The sequence below is a fragment of the Hippoglossus hippoglossus genome, chromosome 1 (assembly GCF_009819705.1).
Source record: "Hippoglossus hippoglossus isolate fHipHip1 chromosome 1, fHipHip1.pri, whole genome shotgun sequence".
NCBI lineage: Eukaryota > Metazoa > Chordata > Actinopteri > Pleuronectiformes > Pleuronectidae > Hippoglossus > Hippoglossus hippoglossus.
This window is the reverse complement of record NC_047151.1, coordinates 4,623,563-4,651,253: the sequence shown is the minus strand read 5'-3', so window position 1 is coordinate 4,651,253 and position 27,691 is coordinate 4,623,563. Positions and strand designations below refer to the sequence as shown.

The following is a 27,691-nucleotide window of genomic DNA, read 5'->3' as shown; positions in this document are numbered from 1 at the left end:
CAGTGTAAAGGGTAAAGTTGACATCAATTCCCAGGTCAAATGACTCTGAAGTTGTCCCAGGTATTTATTGGCTCCAGCTCTGATCAGCAGTGATGTAAATATGACACCCAGATGGACGCGCTAATTGTCGCCCCTTTTCTGGCAAAATGCTATGACGTGCATCATGGAGGCAGTGAAGGCGCACATGGTGTCAAACAGAGTGTTGGAATATTTGCGATGAGGCCAGAACTGTAGATAAAAAGAAAGAAAACGAACACGGTAAAAGACATGTGGTCTGTGTAATTGTGTGATCCAAATCTTTATCATTCCAGCTTGTTAGTTGCAGCCCAGAGGTTTCTCTCATTGTTTGCCATAGCTAAAGGGATTTTGAAAACAGTAACAGACGAGTTAGGAGGAGAATGTCACCTGAAACACATTCCCCTCAAAAAAGGATTGGGACAGCAAGGCCAATTCTTTTATTTTGTTGTAGACTGCAGACATTTGACTTCGAAATAAGACTATGAATGTGAGTTGAGTTCAGATTTCAGTTATTTTCTGGTAAAAGGCAAACAAGGAGCATGGCTGTTTGGTGGTGTGGTCGGGTATTGCATGGTTTATTCTCCCTTCCTATAACTGGATTTGTGAGGATGTGTTCTTGTGTCTGTAATGTGGTTTATATTTTTGCTGGATCCGTCATTGTGATTTTCTGCAAACTGACTGTGATTATTTCCATGAATTTGAGTCATCTGCACTGTCTTCTATGATAATGAGCTATGGTGTAATTTCCTCTCTCCCAGGCCTGAATATGTCTTGCTCATTCTTCACTGGTTTGTAGCCCTGATGAAGAAGAGTGTACCACAACAAGTAAGTGCTTTTTTTTATATGTGCCATGCCACACTTTAAAAAAATTTCCACAGCAAGAGTGCCTATATTTTCTGGTGTTAACAGCTTGATGTAAATATCAGAAGTAAGCAATTTTTCAAGCAAGCAAAAATACTTTATATGGCTCTGAATGTCTGCTAGGTTTCATCTGTGAAGACTGCTTTTGTTGAAAGAAACATTTACATGAAGAGTAGGCAGCCGGTTATAAGAGGAAAACAAGCCCTTTTAACAAATAAACACAGATATGGTTTTCTGGACCGATGTGACCAAGATGAACCACTACCAAAGTGTTGAGGGAAAAAAAGGATCTGCTCACGCACCGCATCATACAATCGTGTCTGTTAAGCACAGTGGTGGTGGCTGCTCCCTATAATCTTCATGATGATGTGACTCCTAATGGCAGCAATGAATTCACAAATCTACAGAAACATGTTTTCTACTTTACAGAGAAATGCATCCAAACTTCATCAGGCAGCAAAAAAGTCAGCATTAGATGTCATCAGGGGGAAAAGGTGGAGGGTTTAAGAATGGTCAGAAAGTTAATAAAGCAGCATTTCATAAAGCTGAGGCACAGGAGGTAGGGAGGGTCATGCTCTGAACAAAGCACTGACTAGTGAACCCAAATGCAAGACACAGACAGAGGATAGGGTTTAAAGGTGACCAAATGTATAAATTACAGGGGTAAATGGGTTGCTGGTTCGATCCCCACCGGAGTGCATACTGAACCCCAAATTGCCCCTGACAGCATGTGTGAATGCGTGAAAATAAATTATACTGTTAAGCACTGTGAGTGGTCAATGAGACGGGAAAAGCGCTAGCATTTACTGTTCAATTCCTGAAGAAGAGACTGAAGAGAGAAACCCATTGAAACAAACACAAACTCAAAGAGGCTGCAGTAAAAGACTGGAAAAGTGTCACTACCATTTCATTTAATATTATATTTTCCTTTACTATTGCTCACCTAAAAGTGTAGTGCTCTGATAAATATGGTGCTATGTTGATACAGGAAATAAAAGTTACAGTTCTGAAATCTTGTCCCAAGTTCATCTTTTGATCTTAAACCCAAACATCTTTGATGAGAGTGGTTAAAATTAATTTAGGTATTTCAATTTCATATTCAATTTCCATCTAACTTTATTACATAAAAGTAGAAAAATAATAGAGTGATTTGATTAAATAAAGTTAAATTTATACATAAATATAAACATTAAACATAGAGTTTATTTGATTAAATAACTCTTAAGTTATTTCATTTACACACAATAACTCAACATGATAGAAAAACCTTAATTAAATGTGACCCTTTACATTAAACTTGTGTTGTAAAATGACATTGAAATTTTATTTGTAATTGAAATACATAAAGTCACAGTTATTTTTTGAGTCTAGGTCTGTTCACCTCCCCATAATAATAACAACAACAACAACAACAACAACAATAATAATAAATCATTCCTATTGGTATGTTAGCCATGTGAATAATAATCTGTAAATATTATATTTATAAGTCTAACTCCAGGTGTTTCGCTGTATTTACTTTACTGCATATGTGAAAAAAAAAGTTGTATAAATAGTGTTGTGGTAACCCTTTAACCCATGTTTTAGTACAAACACTACTCCTCTGAACCAGGCAAGTTTTGTGGTGAAAAAGTCAAGAATAACAGTTTTAACAGCTGAATGTGGAGGCTATCCCACTGCTTCATCTTAATATAGTTCCAAGCTGCAGTCGTTTGTGGTCCTTCACTGCTAATAGTATCCCCTTAAATGAGCACCCATTTCCTCATCTCATCTGAGCCCAGCGTGACCCACAGATAGGCCCTTGTAAATTCTCCCCCCATCTGGCTCCTTTTAAGTCTATGTCAGACTGTCCATAATCGCTCTGTCAAAATGGCATCCCGTCACCACCGCTTGTTATGAGGTAGCGCAGAGCAGGAGGCTGAGACATACCAGAGCTGGAGCAGTCTATCGAGCGTGCCAGCCCCCTTCATGTAACATGAGGAAATGAGTTTGTGTCAGGACTATTTTGGAGGTGCTTTGAAGTCTTATTTTACCCCCTTTGCCTCCAGGGGGACAGCACAGAAAGCGAAGGGGGAGGCCTGGTGGTACAATGTGGGGGAAATCTGTGGAAATGCCCTGATAACCCAAAAGGCACCGTGGTTGCGATCCCGTGCCTGGGTGGTCAAAGCACATAGAACTGCAACACCAGCCACATCTGATATGTATGTCACTGTGTCACATACTGCATGGGCATGTTTTTGTGGTAGGAGTTTGCCTTTTTATGTCAGCTGTGGTGCTCTTTTTTTCTGCATGCATAAACATGTCCTTAGGAGAGAGTTTCATTATCCCGAGGCCTTTATTACTCTCTGTTTTATTTATGCATTGTCGATTTCTGAGTCAATTGTAATTTTTTATAACCTCAAGCATAGAGTGGTGTATTCATAAATTTTGCCATGTACAAGAATAAGAGAAGACTTTAGTATTCAGTACAAAGTCGCTGTTCAAATATATTCCTTGTTTTATCTGACTGCTGTTCCACAAACACCTAAAAACAAAAGTACACAAGAATCGGAAAAAAATGAACAGACACATCACAATCCCTCTACTGAAAGAGACGTGTTGTTATTATCATATTGTACAAATTCATAGATCAATAGTCAGCAGAGGGTCTGTCGATATGAGCCAGGAGCGACGGACTCCTCAGCGGACAGATGGGGGAGGGGAGTATTCCCCGAGACCAAACAATGATTTTTATTCACTCACAGGCAAACACAAATATGTAAACACACTAGGGACACTCTTAAAAATTGCTTCACACACTGAGGCGTAATGCACCGAAAAATGTTAAGTAAATGGCCAGTCAGCAGCACCTTGACCATGAACACGGGTTGTCAGGTCAGCGAAGGGGGCCCGTCTCGTCTCAAAAAACCCATTTGCTTCTAGAGAATCAGCAGTAACAACAGTGAGGAAGTGCAAAACAATATTGTGAACACAACCTGAATTTACACATGCGCGCATGCACACACTCTGCCACACACTACACACAGAGTCCTTGGTGAAGATGGTGTATGCTTCCCACCCCCTGTTGCGTCCGGAGCAATGTTCCTGGAGAGGGGACAGCGAGAGGGGCATCCCGCAGTGCTGTTTGGGCGTCCTTGCCAGAGCCAGACAACTTCACTATCCCTGCCCTAGCAGGGGGCGATAATCACATCAAGCTCTCCTGACAAGAGGCATTGAATTCAGCTTCGGTCCCCTTAAGAGTCTGGCATCCAGCAGTCTCTCCTCAACATGCTGCTGACGTTACAATGAGAAGGTTTGTGTTTTCATTTTTTCACTCTGCAGCATCTTTTTTTTTCTTTCTCCTTTTTTCTGCCGCTACCTCTGAAATGTATTTGGAAGTCCGTGTCAACGGGGCGAAAATCTGAATTGGCAGAATCAAGTGTTACCGCCATTGGACTGTGGAAATTGTTATTGTATTGGTGCCTTCTGTTTGTCATGGTGAATTCCATACAATAAGTAGTCTGTCCTGAGGAATATTTGTGTAAAGTTTGGGGGGAAATTTACCGCTTTTTTTTGGATATTATTTGGAAGTTCTTTAGATTATATCCTTCAATAGTTACAATTGAAATTTTCAAAGCACGTCAGTGACTATACACAGAATAAAAGACTGACTCGTTACCACTACGCTAACAGACGTTTACACTCCAGGTCTAACCCATGCTGGGCGGTGGTCAGAAAGAAAAGGATGCTATCACTTTAAGAGATCCATGCATTCTCCCAAACCACGCTCGATCAATTTTTGCCAGCTCCTCCGGTTAGCAGCAGTATCATGATTTTTTTTTCAGTTGTCAGCTTTTCCTTTTCAATAGTCATGCTTTCATGTTATTGTATTGTTCATAGATGAGTTTTTGATGGGTATCTGGTAACATACTTTGCCCCTTCACGGTTTGTCAGAGGTGTTGTTTACATTTTGTGAATGCCCGATACTCGTCTCAAATGGCTATTTTTGGAAAATGCTGTCCACTCATCAAGATTTAAAATATCAGGGACTAAGCGGGGGCATCCTTTCCAATCCACCAAAAGAGATGAGAACTGCACTGGACTCTTTTAAGCAGCTTTGTGGGCCCGCAGAGCTCCTCTGCTACCCAGGGAGTCCGGCTTCCAGCAGCTATGCTCTATTCATCACCTGCTTTCAATGGCCACCATCAAGCCGCCTCCAGCTAGAAGGCCAGGTAGGGTGCCGGGTGGCGCACAATGTTTGGGGGATTAGTAATCAAAAGAGTGTGGAGGCTAGGAACCTCCATCCCAGCCTGCCATTCACTCTTAGCAGGGGAGGAGAGCTCCAGCAGCGGCCAAGGTCATCGTCTTCAGCTCGGCAGGAGGTAACTGGGAAAGAACCCTGGGAACCAGCCGCCTGCTCTGTGCTAATCGTGGGCTAGCAGGCTAGCAGCACAGCAGGTGTCTCACCCGCCAAACCTTCATCTGTTTGTCTCGTGGATAGCATGGCTGACAACGAGATAATGCCTTTCTTTACTTTCCTCTAACTTTCTCTCATTTCTGTCTTTTGTGGATCTCTTTTGCTCAGTTTTGTGGGATTTCTGTCTTTGAACTAAACTTTATGCTGACTTAGCAGAATGTGAAACTGGTACAATAGTCCCTTTAGTGTAGAATAAGTTGTCCTAATGGGAAGGCTGAGTAAAGTTGGAGTGCAGTGACAATTTCCATTTGAGGATAGAAAGTGAAATATCTTTCTCAAAAGTTTCTTTCAAGTTACCATGGTTTCAAACAAACCCTTTGTATTTTTTTTGCCTGCGGATCGAACATGTTATTACATCTGAAAGGTGAATTTGTTTTAATTATTGTTAGAAGTCCGTCTTTGGATTTGCTATCGCCATTCTGAATCTCATGTGACAGAATAGTGATCACGGCCACCATTTTAAGCTGATTTGGCATCCTGTGGTGCGAGACACTGGGTTGAGAAACCCCGATGAGACAGCTGGTTGGAGACTTAGACTGTGGCAGAGTGGCCCATACATTCTCCGAGATCGCAGACTGGACAGATTAGCTTAGCCCGCTAGGTCTGAGTAGAGGGAAGCGAGCAGTGAGGTAACGATGATGTAAAATGAATCATTGTCGTTTTCCAGTCAGAGGCAAGACAGCAACCATGCCCCGCCAGCCCGCCCTCCCACAAGCACACCCCTGTTGGGATATTGGCAAGTTGTCATGACGACAGGGATGTTCTGCTGATGAAGTCTCGCGCAGCGCTATCCAATCAGATCGTGCAGCTACAACCGCAGCGTGAACAGGGGAGGACGCACCTATTCCAGTTGCACAATGCTGAGAAAGGACAGGCGAAACCCAGGACCACCAACGGGAAATTGGCAATCCGGGGGATGCTGTCAATGGGCCGCCATGGTTCGACAATACACAGACAGCGGGGGTCGTGGATACAGGGGCTGCCAGGTAGGGGGTCTCCATCATGTCTGATGCTCTTTGAGCTGCATTTCTTTGCTGCTATCAATACAAAGTATGAATGCATTATTTATTTTCACTGTTGGCATGCAGTTTTTGAAGACTGTCATTCACATGGTTTATATGACGATACGGGATGGTGGTCGTAGTTATTGGACTGTTCCGGGTGCACTTTAGCAAAACGACAAATCACTCCTGCAGGTGGTTTTAACAAATGTGCAACAGCCGCAATAATCCCTACCAAAAGCAAGGGAAATTTTTCGAAAAGGGGGGAAATGTCATGTGGCATTAACTTTAATGCAGTTTTATATTCATTTCACTGCAGGATGCAGCAAAGAGTAGTCGCGGCTAATATCTTGAAACTGCAGGTAGCAAAGTGAACGAAAAACTCTCACAGCGTTAGTTTGATTCAGGCCTTTTATTCTAAACCCTGGGGAAGATTTTCTTTCATTTTGCTGCTGGCTGACCAAAGGAAAAGCCGGGGCTACGTGCAGCTCTATAAAAGATGGAGGGCTTGGTGGGGGCGCACTCTGGTTTTTTTCCTAGCACTGCAGGTAGCCATTACGGTCATCGTCCTCTACAGCTTATTATTAAAACCTATTGAATTGTAGCTGTCTACAAATAATGTTCTTTTCATTAACATTGGCCTCTTTATAAGATGATTATGATTTGCATTTATTTCTTTAAGCAGTTCATTTGAACAACAAACCCCTTCCCTCCATCCCTACCCCTCCCTTGCTCAGCTTCAGTCCCTCTGTCACAGGGTCTCTGTGGGACGCCATTCGAGAGGCTGACCCCCAATAGTGGTTGTGTTTGACTCTTCAAACTTGGAAATCAAATCTAGTTTGTCAGCATGGTGAAGCCACCTCTATAATCTCCTGGTTGGATATTAGCAGGTTTTGAAATGTTTCTCTTTACTTACAGATTTTTTAAAATAATGTCTCTACAGTGAAATGATCAGCAGGATCAGCCATCACTGGATGGTTTGGTAATGTTATTGATCAAAAGACTGGTCAATCACTGGTTTCTTTTATGACCAGTTAAGACCAGTTCTATTAGATAATATAATATATTTGTGCATCATATTACTCATGTTGTTGTCTCATATTGTTTTAAAGGAAATGTTGATGACAGAATGTTAGTTTCACTCAATGCAGGGACATTAAAATGTGATTGTGGGCCTCACTGAAAGGTAGGCAAAGAAAAAATGTGTTATGCCTTGCTGGTTATTTTGTATATATGTAGGCCCTGTTGACATTTCAACCACTAACAAAGAGATAAATCAGGAGACAAATAATAGTTGTACAGTGTTTAATAGTATTGGGCTGTATTACATTCTCATATTGAGCCAGTCCTATTTTCTAAAGCCCATATTTCTGTTTATTGCAGATAAAATTTAGATTCTGAGACTTGGCCCTAGTCATAGTGAAACCAAGCTTAAAGTAAGACACAGACAGTGTCACTCTTTCCTCCACCTCAGCATTTTTATCCACAATAACTGAACATACTTTCTCCTTGCATGAAATAATATTTTATGAGTGATGCACAGCCAGCTGGACTATTAAGTCAGGCATTTACTTGTTTAACCTTCATGCAACCCCAAGCCATCTACAATCCAAGCTAATGGCATCTAAGCTGGAAATATTGGGATCAACTGCTAATTCTAAAGTTGAGCATTTTCAGAGCCAGTGATCCAAAATAGAATTGTGTTACGTTTTATAAAGTAGACTTGTTTAGAAGGGTTCAATAGTGTCATTATTGTTTTAATGGAATTTACATGTTTAGAGTTCATCTATGCTTAACATCTGTCACTATAAGCCTATCAGTGTGGGTATTGTTTTGCTGGAGAATCAGACGTTTACATTGGAAATCAGCTAACCCAGTGAAAAGTTGCTTGTTCACAGTCACTTGCAAGTTGGAGGGAAGGGTTTTTCCCATTGCTTTGAAATTACACACCACAAATGTTCTGGAGAGTTTGTGGACAATGATGTCAAATTGTTGCAGTGTGAGAGGGTTTGTAGCAGGGAAACCGCTCGAGTGAGATGATTGCTGTTCTTGCGATGCAGATTAGTAACATTTTGGTGACTGGGGTCAGATGTGGTGAGCTCTGCACCATCCTGTTTACATTCTGACCTTGAGGCCCGGGGAGATGTTGACAGCATTGTGCTGATGGTGAATGGTGCACACAATTCGAAGAATCAAAGACATGTTGACATGCAGAATTAGTCCTTTCTTACATATGTCATTATCGTTTGATAGATTCTTGTTTTTTTCCGTATCTTCTTCCAAAGATCCAGAGTGTTGTAACATGTGCCTTGATCAAGATGTCAGAGAAGCCGCAAGGGCCCATGGGAAACCCAATGCAACCTGCTTGGAATGCATTTATTGCATGATTTTATGGACTGCTGCTGTGATAAATCACAATTTGAAACATCCAAAGAAAGAGGGATAATAGGCTGATGTTTCATGGATTGAAACAATCACCAGAGACACATGTGTCACTAAATGTCATCTTGAGGTTGATTGGGCCACCCAGAGGTAGCCCATTAAAAGCCATGCGGTTTCCATTGAAGAAGTTCCAGGGTTTCACCCCAAAGACCGTTCCCCTTGCCCACCAACCCCATAGATCCCGAGCCTGTGATCTATGACTGGGGTCCCCTTCCGCAAAATGCTGTGTTTGAAAAGAACCCGAGCATGTACGAAAGAGAAACAAGGCCCCAGACTGCTCTAAAGTAAAATGTCATTCCTATCAGTTAGCTTGCATTCCTCCCAAGTAGAACAAACCATTTGATGACAGTCGTACAGCAGACACTTCACGTTTCACTCAGACCCCAGGCTAGAAATGACTATGATGACCATGTGAAGATGGGGGGAGCAGTTGACGTGAATTAATTGCCCATCACTTGTCAGTGCAGTGCAGATAAACTAGCACCGTTCAACTGTCTCTCTTAGAAGCTGTCAGCCAAGGACAATGAATGCATCCTATTTCTTCCCCACCTTTCTACATCTGATTTAATAGAGAAAGACATGGACCACAGACTGAGCTGTGAGAGTGGGTACAGCAGCAATGTGGTCAGGATGTAAACACCCAGACATGAAGAGGAAGAGCGGCATTACAAACTGTTTTGATCTCCTCTGTGCTGTCCAGACGGGCTGACAGGGGAAGGGGGGGGGGGGGGGGGCAGGGATTTGGGCTCCTTTTATTCACTCCTCGCCCGTCAAACTACCTCTCTCTTGCCAGCAGCGTTGTCATTTGGGCTGTCCGGATTGAACAACAGAAAGGCCAGCATTGATAGAAGCAGTACAATGAAGCAAAAGACGGACAAACAGGCAGACAAATGCACCTGGAGGCTGAAGTCTAGGAAAACAGCTGAGACCCACCAATTTGTTAACAGCACAATTTTCAATACAGTCATAGCGTAGCCCCTCCCATCGTCCTATCTCAGTCTCTGTCTGTTTTGTCTCTCTCCATTGTTCATTATTTTGAGGGCAATGAAAGAGAAGCTAAACTAATTTGTTCGTCCAGAATGGTCAAAGGAGAACCAAAACTATCTTTAATGCCTCACAAATCAAATTGAATCCTTATTATCATTAATTTTCTCAGATAAATCAAAAGCCTGTTTTAATTCCAGTGAAATTGAGTTTCATTTATCTTTATCCAGTCGTAATATTCTCCTCTTTGTTCATATCCTATTGGTCTAGGAACAAGTAGGGATAGGCAGATCATGAGATAATGATACTGGGTCTTTCTTCCAGTGATGAGGATGACACGGTCTAAAGATGAAGCGCTGTCCTCCCCAGCCAATTTAGACAGGAGAATTAAAGGTCTCACATAGCTAGAAAGTGAATCACGTCCTTCAAGTTAATGTGTGACATCTAATATCATTTGCGGCTGAAAGGCAGATGTGTCTTCTAAAATAGAGTAACTGTATGTCTGCAGGAGGAATGTGACCGATCAGTTAAATCTCATTGTCTTTAAAGCATTAATGAGTAAAAAAAGGAAAAGAGGATGGTGCAGTGTGATTTTAATCCATTCTCATCATTGTCTGGAATCAAGCTATGAAAGATTTTTAATGATTTACTTTTAGTTTTCAGCTCCCACATCATATATATAGAATAATCAAATCTAAGTGTTTGAATATTTAATGATTCTAATTCACAGATTCCCAAAACACATTCATGCACCAGCATCTTAAAAGAAGGTTTCAACATGTAGAGTAGTGCAGGGATTTTGGCAAATGTTTAGATGATAAAACGCTGAAGACATGTGTCTATTTTAATTAGATCACTGGATAGTAAACATTATAAAGCCCCCTTTCTCTGGTCAAAAATACCACTAACACCCACTACCATCTGGCTTTTGTCTGCAATGGGAATGGACTCTGAATCTCAAATGACTCTGCAGTAGACGCAGGTTTTATTCAGCTCTCCGATCAGATGATGGACACAAGACACTTGGATGAATGCGCTAATTTGGCAAGACGAGTTGAGAGAGCACCTCAGTTTTTGGTGTGTTTGTGACGTCAAACACGATACATCGGGAAAAATACAGAAAGACGAAGTCCTATAATGGCGAAAGGAATCTATTGCCCTTTTTAGGTTGTTTACCCTTATTTAAAAAACCTGATATACCTACTGATTTTGGTGTAAAAGAGGTATAACTCTAGTGGGTCTGATATCACACTAAATGCCTATAGTATAAAAACAACATGTGCCATTTCTCCATGTTTATGTGTTGCATATGGAGCAAATGTAGTTTTAGTACGAACTTGAGCTCATGATAGGTTTATAAACGACCATGATGGCTCTCCAAAGACAGAGTAGAAGCAAATGACAAACGATAATGTCCTGCCAGTCAGTGCAGACACACAAACTCATAAAGCACACCCACATATACACACATATACGCACACACACTTGGGCATGCGCGTGCACACATCAAATGGAGCTGGAACATCTGTCAGACACCGGACCAGTGGTTTAGTTAAAAGATGAGGAGGGGTCTGGTGAACGCTCTGCTATTCATTTATCTTGCATTGCTGCCCATTGGTTTTAATTATGGTTGGCTCTTTCAAGTTAGAAATAGGCATGCTTCAAAAACAGAGCTGGCCTTTTTGTGTTTTACCATTGTTTCTGTGGGATTTTCCGCATAGGGACAAGGCTACATATGTGTGTGTCTGCGTGTGTGAAATCTCCCCGTCTGTCTGCACTGCTTCCTCCCTGCCTGTTCATCCATCTGTGTATTTGCATGTCTACACTTTTTTGTAATTGATGAGCATTTCTTTGCATTTATGTGTGTGCATGTTAGCGTGTGTTTCCATATATGTGCCGAATTTGTCTGCCTTATTTTCTCGGCACAGCTGCAATAGGACTGGATTGATGTGTAACCCAAGCCGGCACTTTAAAGGGCGAAAGGCCTGGACAGACGTGGTCTTGCTAGTATACCAGATGGGGCTTTATGATGAAAAGAGCATAATCCCCATCCAGGCATCACTTCCATCACTTGAGCACTACAAAGCCATTCACAGCTTTTTTTTTATTGCAAGAAATAATCTCTTTTTTTCCACAGTCCCAAACAGAGCACTTTTATTTTGTTTCTCTCCTCCTTCTCTTTCTTTATCTTCCCATCTCACATCCCTCTGTTTCTCCATCCCACCATGTCTCCCTCATCTCTCTCTTTGCCCCCCCCCCCCCCCCCCCCCCACTCTCCCTTTGCTCTTGAAGACTTGCAAATGTGGCATTAGCTAATATTCAGAGAGCCAGGCAAGCGATCCCTTTTTATCCGCCAGGCCCCTACTGATTGAGCTACAGTGTGTGCATTGGAAATGAGTGCTGCACGGGGGCTGGCAAACCCCATGCCTCTGATTGGTATTCAATATACATGTCACTGCAGGACATGTTAGTTTGGGGTTATGGGTTTACTCTCTCGCAGTCTATCTCTCTATTTTTTTTCCTCTGTGTCTCTATGCCTCCCTCTCTCCACCCCTCCTAATTCCAACCATAGAAAATGCCTATCTTCTCCACTGTCACTTAAAAAGATGACAGAAAATTGGACACAGGGTCAATTAATAGGCTGGGCCAGGCTTACTGTAAATATGGCTGACATATTTTTCTGGTTTTGTTGTATTAAATGGCACAGCTTTCAAACAGCCCACTGGATTTGCATGTATCCCCTCCCCTCGCAGCTTGGTAAAGAGTTACAGCAGACTTTATAGAAAACAGACCCAGCTCTTCTTTCAGTCTGGAGGCTTTATTGTACAGTGAAACACAAAATGTAGGTCTCTCTCCCTCTCTTCCCCCAGTGCATATACAGTATATATCTTCCTTTCATATTTTAAGTAGTAAATATATTCATCAAATACAATAACTGTTATTCACATGGCACACTTTTCCCCGTTATCTTTTCATAATTTAGTGTCTTTGCAGTATCTGTGTCTTACTCTGTGAAGTCCCACCTCCCCCCATTTTAGACTCAGTGATTCACTTTTTTGTCTTAAAACCTAAAGCACATTCAGAGGATCCTCCCTCATTCTATCAGTTGCCTGTTTTCCTCATTCTCTGAGCTTCCCTGTGAACACCAGGGGAATGGAGGATTTCTTTCTGTCATAGACTTACATCACGCTTGCAGAATATGTCAGGGATTGGACTTGCATTTACATGAGATGCAGCCTGCATGAAAACTAACATTGCAGTGGTGGTGTGTGGCTTAGGCATACGTTGGTTAAGATATCGTCACTGGACTCAGGCCGTGACGTACCAGAGCACCTGTGCGTCAGTGGCAGATTTGCTACTATGATTTCAGGGAAACGCTGATCACATTCAGATAGGGTGGTGAGTGGAGGTTAAAACAACAACATACATTTGTTATTTTTTTAAGCATCCAAATAAATACCAAACAGTAGGCATGAATGACGCATGCCCATCTAACGCGTATTTGGTCATAGTACATCAGGAAAATACAGTAGTTTATGATAAGCCTTCATGTGAGAAGATATTTACTGGATGTGATGAGAGCACACTGTGTCTTAGTTATTTGGATCAGCAGACCTCTGGAGCACATGGATCTGTTTCCAGTTCATACTTCTTTCCTTTAGGAGAGAGAAAAAGAGAGTGGGGTGGTGTTGGTAAGACTCCACTCCAGCCCGAGACACAATCACTCCTTTCCTGCTGAAATCTAAGGGCCTATCTGTTGGTTTCTTCTTGTGGGCCATGTTCCAGGTTTGCCTTGGCCCTCTTCCAGGTGTGGGAAGTGTAAACAGTTTACAGATCTGCTGTGGCTAGGGAGGGCCGAGGGCTTTCGCTGGGAGGAATGTAACCTGAACACCACTTCACAGGGAGGCAGTGCTGTGAGATGGAGCATTCATGCATATTGTGTCAGGACCTAACAGGAAACTCACCCAGCAGTTCAAGGGAGACGCGGCTGGTGAGGACGCTTGCTGACGTCAGTGGTCATGTGGGGAGGGGGTGTCTGGCGAACAGGCTGCTTGGCTTTTGCCCCATGAGCTATCAATCATGTTAATCTATAGTCGATTATAGCCAGTTTTACATCAGATACATAAGCTAGAAAAGTGGAGTGAAGCACACAAGTAAAGCATGTCCATAATACAAAGCAGCTAACTATGCTTTGGATTACAATGAAATGTGAACAATCACAAATGAATTATGTATGCTCTTATCTCCATCTCCATATGTTTTGCCAAGCTAAAGATTTTTTATTTATAGTAGAGTAGAGTAGGGTTAAAGCAACACAATGCAAGGTTTGCTCTAAGCTACACTTGGGTTCCCCCTACAGCTTGTATTCACTGTCATAAATACAAGCTGATGTCTGAGTCAACAATTAAACATTTGCACAATCACTGCACTCAACTCAGAATAGAACAGCAACATTCAAGCTAGCACAGCAGGCAAGTAGCCAATGCAGTTACCGCTGTCAAAGCGTAATGTTTATCAAATCACATCAAATTGTTTGGCTGACTTAGTAACCCTCTATCGAATCGTTTTTTACTGGCGTCCCATGATAAACGAGAGAGTGAAGAGTGTGCTCCGATATTTACTCTTCTTTGGATTCTTACTTGGTCACTTTCTCTTTTCCTCTTTATTTCCTCCAACAATGTTCTTGTCAGTTTCTTTGGTGGTTCTACCATGATGTCCTCACTGAGAAAGGAGAGGTAATTTTTGCTAAATGTTCCTGTTCTGGTTGTTGGTGTGTGAAGTATGCAGTAAAGCAGGACACTATTTTAAGGTATAAAAACTTTCTTGTGTTGCTTTAAGTAACTCTGGAAATTCTACAATGCACAAAAAAAACCTCCATTTGTCTCTTGACAGAAATTGGCACCATCATAACTTTCACCTCATCTCTGCAGAAATGCAGTTGGATTTATGTTTGTGGTAGCAGCATATTTTATGAAGAGATTCTCCAGTATAGAATTGCAGTCAGTGACAGTATTATAGGCTACTCAAAGTTGGAGGATTCAAAAGAGACAAAATGTAAATAAGAATGGTCAAAAGTGAAACTACACAAGCTGAGATGCTGAGTTTGAGTCCCTAGTGTTCCCTCGTCCTAGATTGAGAAACACTAGATCCTATATTACCTGTAATGTCACTCAGTAGTGTCTTTTTAGTAGAACCCTCCTGGTTATTCTTTCAAACTTGGAAAAGCTCTCTCCAGAGCCATGAGATGAGTCATGATGAGTTAACTGTAGCTTCATGTGTAAAATGAGTGCCCTTTTAAAAATGAATGGCCTTGCTCTTTGCAATGTCTTGAATTAGTTGCTGCAATTTCTGGTGTGAAAGGACGTGGTTCATAGTAGCCTGATAAAAAGATTGAATTGCCATTTTGTTTAATTTGATTTATTGAATTTCAGGCTGTATTAATGTGTCACCAATTTCTTGTTTGGGATGTGGGTAATTTTGTTTTAACGGTACTATCCAGTAATGAATGACATAGATGTTGGGTGGACCTGACTTTGAAGATCCCATATTTTACACACTTTTCTGGAGTTATAAGTAAAGTTTTGATATCCTTAAATAAGTGAGAAAAACAATATCAGTATAGTTTTACATCCCTCTTGTGGTTCTCTCTGATGACAGATTAGAGCCAACTACTGTAGCTGGGTGAATGAATGAATGCAAATGGGGATGATGTCCCAGCCTGCTCCTCAGTTCCACTCAGCCCCTGTCTTCAGTCTTTTCCTGTTTCTCTCACACCATGTTTTCTGTCCAGACCTGCCAGTCTCCTTCCACCAACCTCAGTCCTCAGTCTTTCCTCCCTGTCCCCCCCTCCCCCCCACCCTGTCCCTGTTCCCTGGTGTTTCCCTGTTCATCTGCTCTGTGTGTTTTGGAATCCTGCTGTCTGTATCTACCTGCTTGTCTGCCAACCTGACAACCTGTTCGTCTGTTTGCTCACTGTTCTGCCTGTAAGCCTGATATCTTTATTAGAAGCTACTTCACTACGTTAGCTTTGTGTTTGCGTTTGGGTCCTTCTGATCTCTGCTATGACTAGCATACCCTGACAGGTGGTCAGAAATGAGACAAACAGACGGTCAAATTCAAACTAAAATGTTTTGGTGCTTCCAAAAAAAAGAGCTTTATAAACTGTTTCAAAACTGTGTGGATAGAAGTGTTGGCTAATCTGGCCAAACTATCATAACACAGCCTTTTTTGGCTAGAGTTAAACTCAAGTGGTCACATGAATAGATGTACATATGGTTACCTTGACACAAAGCACATCACTTCAACTTTAGGCTGAAGCACCAACTCACAAATCGCTGTATAGCGCTGTAGCCTGCTCTTGCTAGCTTTTCAATCAATCAATCAATCAAATTTTATTTATATAGCCCATATTCACAAATCACAATTTGACTCATAGGGCTTTAACAAGGTGTGACATCCTCTGCCCTTAACCCTCAACAAGAGTAAGGAAAAACTACAAAAAAACCCTTTTAACAGGGTAAAAAGAACGTAGAAACCTCAGAGAGAGCCACATGTGAGGGATCCCTCTCCCAGGACGGACAGAAGTGCAATAGATTTCAAGTGTAAAGGAGAACATCACCAAGATAAAGGTTTTAGCAGCATTGATAAGGGTAAACATTTTGAAGCATAACTGAAGGTCAGTGAATTGGTGGATTAATGTCATTAATGGTCAAGTGTCTGAGGAGAAATACTATGTATCGAGCAGTCCTGCTGCAATCATAGTCTATGGTCAGCAGCCACCACGATCATGATCCACCATCAAGATCGGATGCCACTATAGTCCACAGTCATTGTCCACTGCCGCCATTAGGATCCATCATCAGCTGCCACCTCGGTCGTGGTCCACCACCATTATCCGATGCCAACACGATAAAGGATCCGCCTTTTTTCCAGGTTTACTATCTCAAGCTTTAAATGCTTCTTTCAGATATTGGTCCAATCCAATTCTTCACCCATAATACTTCCTCTGTTTATAAAATTGTACAGCCACTCCCCCTTTTTGCCTAGTCCATATTATGAATATTTTGACCAAGCTGTTATTTATTTTTGAGGTGCTGTATGTACGTTTTTTAAATTTCAAAGTTCAGTCACTGCTAACCAGCGCTGGCTCATCTCTCGTTTCTCTGGCTGCAGGCAGGTCTCTTGTCCCGGAGATGGACTGTCTTGGACTGCTGAAGATCTCGGAGTCTGGCTTATAGTTCTACATCTGGGCTGATTTCAGCTGTTATCCTCCATTGTGGGCTGACAGCCAGGAATATTCTCTGTGTGCACGTCCAGATGTGAAATTATGTCTGACTGTCAAGCAGGACTTGGATTAGTCATATATTCGGCAAATGACAAACACAAATTTATGGCCAAAATATTCACCAGAATAACTGCAGTCAGCAAGCTAGCTGTTTCACAACTGGCTGGTTAGCAGTGACTGAGCTTTTAAAATGAAACATCTAAATATAACATCTTCTAATAGAGTATTCTGTAAAGTACATTGTCAGATAGACCCATTCTTCATAGTATTTATATGGCACCTTCACCTGCTTTATAATAAAAATTACATGGGAATGTCCGTTTCGACATGGTACCTTTTAAGAGTCATTATTTTTGTAAGTAAAACTACAGAAACATGTACAGCTATGTTGATAGTTAATGTAGTTCGGCAGCTAGGTAACAAAGATACAATCACCATTCTTGCTCCTCGCTTTGATTGGTTGAATATATGGCCATGACTCATGGCTAAAATGTGGGTTCAACACAAGATCTAAAACCCACAGGTGTGATTCAGCGGTCCAGAACAAGGCTAATGGTATTCAGAGAGCTAAAGGAAAATATTCTGTACTGCATTTTCATTTGAATGTGGCTTATTAAATGAGATTCTGCATTTGTGTATATATCAAGAAAGACATAGTAGTAAATGATTATACAATCCAGAGATGGTCAAATTACCTGTATTCATGAGCTCCATGGTCTTACAGAGTACACACACACACACACACACACACACACTGGTGTACTTAGCATCTGCATGTTTAATGTCACCTGGTGTCACATGATGCAGATGTGGTGTTTCTGTTGTCTGAGGATGAACGCAGCTGAGCAGAGCAAGAAAATGAGGTGCTGGCAACAAAGAGCTTTGAGGAAGTAGACATGTATCTCCAAGGACACATACCACCCAGCAGATCAAAGGACCTAGAGGACGTGTTTGATGGGGAAACCACACTGGTTTTCAAAGCATTGTAGTCCTGCCTCTCACTTGCCCACCAAGGCCCATGATAGAAATTCTAATACATCTGCCTGTCTGTTAATTGAAGCCCCATTCTCTCCCTTGGGGGATAGCAGGCTAGTCTTTAGAGAGCATCTCAGTCCTGCTGCATGCTCATCGTTAATTATTATTCCTCAATCCCCCCCTTTATTGTTTGAGTTTGTTTTTGTGTCTTGTCACCTATCTCTTGTCTTGGGAGAAGACACTGATGTTTGACAGAGACAGAGAACACAACTATCCGCATATTAACTCATATCCTATCAGCCTACCTTTGGGGATGTTGTGTGATGGTGGAGGAAATGTTTGGCTGTCAGTGTTGCAGCATTTGATCATGGGGAGGGCGGATTCAGAGTCAGTACCTTTGTTAGTCTCCATAACAACAGAATATACGGTAGAGGACATGAGAAGGGCATGAGAGGAGATTTGGCTGATAGTTGAAAATGATTGTATTTGGCAAAACACACAGCGAGAGAGAGAGAGAGAGAGAGAGAGAGAGAGAGAGAGAGAGAGAGAGAGAGAGAGAGAGAGAGAGTCCCTGTCATCCCAGAGACATGTCCCCTTCCCCAGAGACAGGCAATCTTCCAGACAGACAGGAAGTCAGCCCTGTCAGTGTGTGAAGTTCGCAGAGAGGAGAAAGTGATGAGCGATGGCAGCCAATCTAAGCGTAACCATACCATATTTTATTACATATGGCATATTTGGTGCAGAGTAAAGTATACATTTAATTAATAAACATACACAGCTTAGTTTATCGTGTGTGTCGTTTATTTTGTCAGGAATTGTATCTGACATGCAGAAACCCATGTATGATTTACCGTTTAATGTGTCTGTTTAGCCAGTGAGGGGAAGGATGATGCATTCTGCTGACAGTCCTGACAAATAATTTCTTAAAATGCTGACAAATGCTGTTAAATGATATCATAGTGCATCTGCAGCTGTCTCAGCCTGGAGCACCCGCCGGGTTCTCTTCAGATCTATACAATACTCCAGTAATAGACACTGTTTCTTGTTTGGGGTCCAAAGATCACTTGGAGCTCTTGAACAGATCACCTCCCTCACCGCAGTTTCTTGCCATGCTGCAAAGCATTTGTTTAGTTTCCCACTCTGTCTCCATGACCTCCTATCTCCAGACCAAATGACCGGTTAGGACATTGAAAGGGAAATTGCATACATTCCTCCATAATCGTAAGAGGTATTTACATATGCTCTCTAAATAATTATGTGGTCCAGCCGGGAGCATCCAATGAATTTTTCACAAAAGCACTTTCTGCTATTTACATTCCTAAAATGTAATGTGGTTTACTTATGCAGCTGGACGGCCCAAATCAAAGCATTCATTCCCAGGGACCAAGTGCAGGCAGAAAGAGAGGGAGAAGGAGAGAAAGAGAGAGAGACAGGAGGGGGGCCGAGGAGAAGAAGTTCAAAGCATGCAAGGTCAAACTTGAGGGTCACTCTCTCAGTGCTTTTTCACTGCCTGCATGAATACATAACCGGCAATTGACTTTCTAATCGGGAGGGGCCTCATAAAATATGCAGTTTAATAATACTGGTTATCATGGGTCCTTTTTTGTTTTCATCCTCTGTTTTAATCTAGAAGCATCTAAAGCGAGCTGTGTATTAAATAATGATGGCGTCGCTGTGGCTGCTGCCTGCTTCCCTTTGGCTCCATGTTTTTTTTCTAAAACCTAAACTGACAGCCGGGCATTTCCCTCTATCCCTAACTCATAAAAGCCCTTCCCTGCTGAATTTTACTCTGATTGGATCAAAGCCTTGACCTGTGTTGCCAGGTGACCTTTCCTGATCCCACTGGTGCCTCCAGAGTGGAGACCCTTGCCAGGGCACCTGGGAATTACCTTGACGGCGGCGTAGTCGGCGGCTGTCACAGAGCTCTTGTCTGTTTGATGTCACCTCTGACACCGGCCTCTGTTGCGATCGCCAGGGAGATCTGACGCCCTTGCTGGGCTGTGAATAATAGAATAAATCTGCCTTTCTTCAACCACCGTTGTCACCTGTGTTCCCTATGATGAAATGCGCCCATGCTTACCTTCAGGGGCGATGTGTTCTTCCTGTCTGTTCCAGGGTACAAAGCGAGGCTTCAATGGCCAGCCATGGGAAAGAGCTGTCGCAAAGGTGGCTCAGCTGGCAGTGCCCAGGGCTCCAATGGGGTGGAGAGTTGCCTGAAGTGGAGAGTTGAGGACACTGAAGGATGACAAGGGACAGCTGGAGAAGTGGAGGACTCTTCACTTTGAGCAGTCACGATGGACCACGGTCTACAGTGAGAGACACCTCTTTTTCCCCATTTGTTCAATCATCAAGCCCCATTGGACTCATTGCAAGTTTATTTTGTACTATGTCTACTCTTAAGTACCTCTTTTAAGTTTACACCAACTGTTATTCTGTACATTTTCAAGTTTTCATTTAATTTGTTCATTTGTTGCGATAATTCCACAGTACTCTTATCCTCATGCCATTGGTTGCTAACAAACCTCAGGCCTGTCAGGCTTAGCACAACAATCCTTGGAAAGAGATTCCACTGCCACTCCCAGCTGTGCAGGAGGTCAACACTTCGGTCCTTGCAGATGAGGTCTTGAGGACTGGCATTCGCTGATGCATGGATGAATGTATGATGAGTGGATGCTGTGGAGTTTGGAGAGGGTGAGGGACTGAGCTTGGAAGGCAAAGGAGAGAGTTGTGGTTTGGTGTTGCGTGTTTCTGTTTCCGTAGATGCTGTCACTCTTCACATCAACCGACCAGAAGGAGCATTGTTGCCAGTTGGCTGATGATGTGACGTTATATTTCTGAGTTCAATTGTAAATACTTACTAGGTGCATTCACATGATTTTAAGGCAAATTTGGGAGGACGTCATTCACAGTACTTGGTATCAGTAAAAATACATCACAGATGCATGTAGGGGAAATCAGTGTGCAGGAAATAATGATCATGCCTGTGAGGCTGTGATGGTTTCCATCAAAGCCACTGTCCTCATGGAACACACGTGTGTGTCAGGCATCATCTGCTGTGGATTACTGTGGTCTGGGAATGTCTGTGTGTTGATCCGGCCCCCACCATTTTGTCACCACATGTCACCCGTTATACCCTTTTGAACAGTGTTTGTGATGTGTTGTGTATGGTGTGCGTTTTCCTGAACTGTTTCTTTTTGCATAGTTCTCTATAACAACTCTTGGCCAAAGATGAAAAAGAAGTGAGCTGCCACACTCAGGTCCAAACCAGGTGTTTGCTCTGCTCAATACCAGTGTAGATGGTAAATGTTCTGTATTTATACAGCACTTTTCTAGTCTTGATGACTACTCAAAGCACTTTATAGCTCAAACACACATTCATACAGTGCATCTATGGGCAGCACTTTTTCTATGAGGGGCAATTCAGGGTTAAGTATCTTGCCTAAGGACACTTCACTTCAGATGCAGATGAGCTGGGATCGAACCGCCAACCTTCTGGTTAGAGGACGACTACTATATCCCCTCACACACACACACACAAACAGGATTCACTAGTCTGCTGTTGTCCTTGCACTGAAGTATCCTTTAGAAAAACTGCATTGATGGTGGAGATGCGAAACACTGCTTGCTTTTTTCATTGATGTTGCACCTCATTTTATGCTCATATTACTTGTCTTTCGTTACTTATTTCCTTTCTACACCATCTATCTACCTCTTACCTGCCTTTTTCTTTCCTCCATCTAACCCCTCTCCACTTCCTCAATCTACCCTTCTTTCTCCTTCTCTCTAAGCTGGTTGGAGATGCATTCCTCATTCCTTGAATGCACACAGAAATGCTCGGTGCTCTGGCATCAGCACTTCTTAAATAGGGCTCCTGCCACCACTATTACAACTGGAGATTCAGCACACCGCCCTCTCTAACACACACACAAACGCACACAATCCTGGAGAGAGAGATGAGGGTGGGAGGAAAACCCGCTAAATCAGCCAAACTCAGGAATGTATTTTCATTAAAACAAGTTTGTTTGAAGGGATTGGGTAGGTGGAGGAGTGAGATGGAGTATCAGAAGTGATCAGACCCAGTGGCTCAGTGGCTGCACAGTGCCAAGTATTAGAGAAGCAGGGAATGAGGATACATTACATGAGGTGTAGACACATGTGTAGACTGGAGAATTTATTTAGCTGCAGGACTTGCTAACAGGATTTTATCAGAAAGCTCCTGTCTCAAATTCCTGTTTTTCTGCTTGTCACCGTGTAGATTGAAGAACAGGGTTTTCTGTGTGTATGTGCATTCATGTTTGTGTGTGTGTGTCACCTCTACCACTAGCTAAAGGCATCATCCCTCTAGATCTTCCATTATCCAGTCCACACACGTTCAAGATTTATTTCTTGCCCTGGTCAGTCTCCAGGAGAAGTAATTACCAACCAAGGAAACACAGGACTTCCTGGAAGAAGCTTATCGGAATACACACACCATCCTCTGTCTTCAATGTGACTGATAAGCTGGGACTGACAACACAGAGCTACATTATCCACCTCTATCCCTCTACAGTAGGGGTACCTGGCTTTCTATCCTTATAAACAATAAAAGACATGGCCACAGTTTATTTTTCTCATATTGTCCTGGCTTTTCTCTTAAAGCTGCACGGATCAATATTTTTAATAATTGTATTAACACTGAGAACATTGACCATAAGGTTATAATGAAAAATGTTTCTTAGGATGGATCCCAACTCTCAACTCTCTGTTCTATAAAGCATTGTAGGGTTTTTTAGCTTATTGTTTTGGTTCATTCTCACCTTGTTTCCAGTAGCAGGTTCAGTGAAAATATTCTGGTAAACCCTCTGTATGTTAGCTACCCAGCACCAAATGCCAGACAGAAGAAGTTAGCAGGTGGTGAAGAGTTGAACATTTATCTGCTAAGTGGTCATCAATTCAACAGATAATAATTGAACTGAATAATTCCAGATTGCAACAACCTGGGCCTTATTTTCCCAGTTTTGATCTTTACTGTTGTCCATAATAAGATTGTACTTTCCAACTTAATTAGATATTGATTAATTATATATGTGACAGGGCTAAGGTTAATGGGTAATAATCAATCAAACAGACGAGTCATTACTTACATTCCACACTCTTCGCTGTTTTTAGACATGAACTCTGAAAATGTCCACTCAATGGGCTCCAGACTCTATTCAGTTTGCACATATGAACAACGCAGCAGGAGATTCTATGGTCACACGGGTTTTACACCAACAAAGACATTTCAGGAGCGTACAGGTGAGGGCTGGCGCACCATGCAGGGGGCAGAATGTAACGTATTAATTCCACAATGACTCCGGCGCCGGCCTGTAATACCAAAAGTTCTTAAACCTCGTTGTTTATCCAAGTTCACATCTTCGGCCGTGCCTCCTATGAGTATGACACCTCTTTTTCCTCCTGAGATATTTGCATTGGTCACATGTTAGAAACAACATCAACGCAACCACCCGAGCTTGGTGAATACTCTGGATAATCTCTCACATGAGCTCCCTCAGATATTTTCCAATATTTACAAGGGGGCTGGAAGGAAAAACTGCGGAGAAGGTGTGCAGAAACTTGTATTTGTGTTCTCAAATAACGCCCCTTCAGAAAATTTCAGCAGATTATCTTGAGCAGTTGTCATTATATCTTCAATTCATCACCATTTTTAAGACTGTAGATCTGAGTTCCCAGGTCTCATCATGCTCTGGTGAGCACATTGTTATAATGACTGATTGCTAAAACAACATAAATGAGGCCAACAAACCAAAATGATCCTTTAACACCCAAACCAGGGCTCTACATATGTGTTTCACCCTAGTAGGAAGATCCTGTACAGTATTTCAACAGATGATTCTCTGTTTCAGCACTATATCTGTCTCAGAAAACTGCCTGAGGGTTTATATTATCACCTAACAGACAGAAATTTATCAATCAATATCACTGTGTGGTTTTAGTTCTCCCTGCCTTTGTGTAATAGGCTGCTGGGATTCACGTCTTCTACAAGCTGACTCAGTCAGATGTGCAGACCCACCAGGCCTTTTCAGCTGCTCCTCCCTCACTGCTCTTCCCTTGATCAGCCCAGGGTGGTGGATGCACATGGGGACCACCCCTGAATTAAAAGAGCGTTTTGCTCCCTTGATTAGTGGCAATGAACTCTTGCATGGCTTTAAACATACACAAACACACAGAGAGAATGGCATATGTGCATGATTACATGTACACAGAACAGGAGGGAGCATCATGGCAGAATAATATGAATCTGATTTAATGACACACAAGAATACGCACAAATTGAAACATCTATCCATCACAGAATGAGTGCACACATTCATTGAGGCATGTTTGCAAAGGCACGGCCAGACTGTGGCACATACATATATTTCAAGGAGAGATGTCATCAAAACCCCAAATTTAATCCCCCTTCATTACTAGCACATCAGAGCACAAATAAGCACAGATAGAAATCCCCAAAATTTGACTAAGTATGACAGACACACATACACATACATAGGGAGGCGTGTCCCTCATTAAAGCCAGGTCCACAGTGTGGTGTGTGATGTCGGTCTCTAAGGCCACTGGTGGTAGTGGGCTGTAAGCTGACACCTTGATGTTGTGATGCCGCTGGTGTCAGAGGGCTGCAATGTGCAGACCAGATGAGGCCATTTGCTCAATATCAGCACATACAGTAAAACTCCCGCACGCAGACCCTCTGCGACGCCCGCGTGTCAATCTCTGTCTCTCTGTCCTCCTCGCCCTCTCTCTTGGCTGTTGCCATGGGTTGCAGGAGGGTGATGGCGGGCATTTGAAGACTGGCGTAGGGAGGGAGGGGCTGGAAGATGAAAAAAGAAAAAAGAATGGGGCAACAGAGAAAGATAGGGATGAAGGAGACTGTGGAGGCACCGAAAAAGATGGAGAATGAGAAAGATGAGAAGAAGAGAAAACAGAGAAAAAGAAAGAGAGGGGCTGGTGGATGTTTCTCCTTTTATTTTTGTTTTCTTAGAAAACAGCTTTAGACTCTGTGCTTGGCTGATAGCACTGCTACTGGCACACGAACACACATTATACATGCATACACACTAACACAGACACGCACACACACTCATTTGACTTGTTCATGGCAATCTCCATGGTAACAAAATGGACAGAATACAATGGAGGTGGGATATTTTTCTGTTTCAAATGAATGGTAACAACAATAGAGACAACAAAGGAAGAAAAAGACAAGCAAGAGAGAAAGAGAATGAGAGTTACGCCAATCTAAACACAAGCAGATGGACATTGTGTGTGTGTGTGTGTGTGTGTGTGTGTGTGTGTGTGTGTGTCCAAGGTCACAGCCCAAAACCATCTGTATGGGGGAAAATGGAGAGGTCTGGATGAAGGATAGACAGGAACTCAAACACATTTAAGATTTTGAGATGTATTTCTGCCTTCACCATCAAAACTGTGTAACAAATGACTCTACAGCATCTGTCTAGGACACAAACACTGCATGCACACTAGTATTTGAGTTATTATTAGGTTTCTGAAATATCACGTTTTTGTGGTTAAGCATGTAAACGTCATATCCCGATTTCAGTATCCTGGAAATCCCTTATCGAGAAATCTGATTTTACAGGGTACTGATGCATGTATAGAACTTATCCCAATTTCTGACCACTGCAGACTACCTGCGCAGACGTGGCTTCAACTGATGCCCTGCTCGTACGAACATTTTCCATTCAGTGTCACTGAACTCCATAATGACAACCTGATCCCACCAGTCATTGCTGTTGCTGTTGTCTCCAATTGTTGGTGATAAGGAAGATGAGTCAAATCTGCAGCGTGACGTTGGCATTTAACAGAGCTGCGCCTGCGATGAGCCAAAGTGGCCTGATTTCCAATACAGGATTCAAAGTTGCCCGTAGGTTGAGTTGTTGAAACCATGGTAATATTAAACATCACAGGCACCTGTGTAATCAGCACATTTCTAGGTAACTGCGATACTTGTATTTATCAAGAATTCGGGTATGTGAATAACCAGATTTCTCGATGTTCAATGTAAACTCCTTTTCATTGTAAACCTGTTTAGCACCACAAATTAAATTCCCTTTACTTCCATTGTATTGAGATGGAGACAGAGGGACAAATCTTCGCATAAAACTAAAACTATGTTTGTTCTTACAAGGCTACAAGGAAATGAGGAAGTCTGATCTCAGGGTGAATCATCCCTTTTAAACCACAGAAACAATGTAAAAGTCAAAAAGTGCTCATTAAGATTCTTTTAGTTCACTTCCCTTCTACACAACATAATATTGCATACATGCTGCTTTCACATGTGTGATGGTATGGGTGGCTTGCATGCATGAGTTTGCCACGGCCTAAACACAAGCATGTGTGTGTGTGTGTGTGGGAATGTTTGTGAGTGTGCATTTTCCCCCAATAACAGCTCATCCCTCCTGTCTGGGTGTAGATTTAGCCAGGACAGCTGAGTTCATTTCAGAAGTTGAGGCGGGCCGGAGGTCGGACACTGGTGTAGGTGGCCTCTTGTAGTCAGACCACCATCCTGCAGTTGCCAAATAAATCAGAATCTCGCTGAGTGGTTTGGCGAGCATGACATACCTCCCTTGCTCACTCTCTCTTTCTCCTCTCCATTGCTCTCTCTCTTTCTCTCTGTCGCTCTTGTACATAAACTCACACTCAAACACACACACACACACGAGCCAACAGCAACCTATAAACCACATCTAGCCCAGTTCTCCCCACTAGACATGAATAGAAGTCGCCACCTTGAGAATCCCTCAATTTATCTACATCACTTTGACACATCACTCACATTTATTTCTGTGCAATGTTCTAGATCAAGATGTTTTTTTCCATTTTGAATTTTTCTAAAGTTCGATAAACTTTGGCATATTATTGGTTTATTTGTTTGTGTGTCTTTGTACGTATCAGATTGCAAATCAAATCCAGATGTTGTGAGTTGTGGAGGCAACACTCACGTAACCACACAGAGGTTCACATACACGCACATTCAATCATAATTATGTACCTTGCACATACATGCAAACAAAGTATGCATGCTTGCAGTTGTGTGCACATGTAGACACAGAACCAAAGCTTGATTCTGTTTTCCCCTCCCTCTGCTCTGCTTTCACAGCATTTACTGTTGTTCCAATTTGTGCTACATTTACGTAATTCTTTTCTCCTTTACGTGTCAATGATTGCCACTGCTGCCAGGAACACAGTTGGCCTGCGCAGGCAAAAAAGAGAACATTGAAGGGGTGGGTGGAGCCACAAAAGCACGACTGAGTGCAAACATCCGGATGGCCCACAAAGAAGTGATATTGTCTGAGTAAAAGGTATAATACTTCATCAAGTCAGGCTTGAAGGTGGCTTTCTGCTTAAACCTAACGCTGTGGCAGTGACATGGGTAACTTTGATTTCTTCCAGTGGGAGTATGGAATACATTGTGACTGCGCTTTATGTAACACAGTTTGATTGGCGCTGATCATCTTGTTCAAATTGATTTGGGCATTTTCCTCTTGTTTGGACCCAAGTTTTGAAAAGCATTTATACAGAAACAATTTTGGGCAAACCACTCCTTGATTTAGTCCTTTTTCAGCCCAAGTATTAACATCCATCCTGAGAGGTCTGATCACAAGTGGACAG

At 42.4% G+C, this 27,691-nt stretch overlaps 1 protein-coding gene across 3 annotated transcripts in view; it reads left to right on the top strand.

The window, feature by feature from the left end:
* The first annotated feature begins 4,025 nt into the window (after nt 1-4,025).
* LOC117762612 (axin-2-like) overlaps nt 4,026-27,691 on the top strand; it is an 85,159-nt gene continuing 61,493 nt past the window's right edge. For 2 of the 3 annotated variants that reach the window (XM_034587082.1, XM_034587065.1), the window contains exons 1-2: nt 5,948-6,321; nt 20,138-20,333. The gene's annotated coding sequence lies outside the window, so the exon portion shown is untranslated. Of the gene's footprint in view, nt 4,172-5,947; nt 6,322-20,137; nt 20,334-27,691 lie in introns of those variants that run through there. The other variant, XM_034587072.1, reaches the window with a different exon arrangement.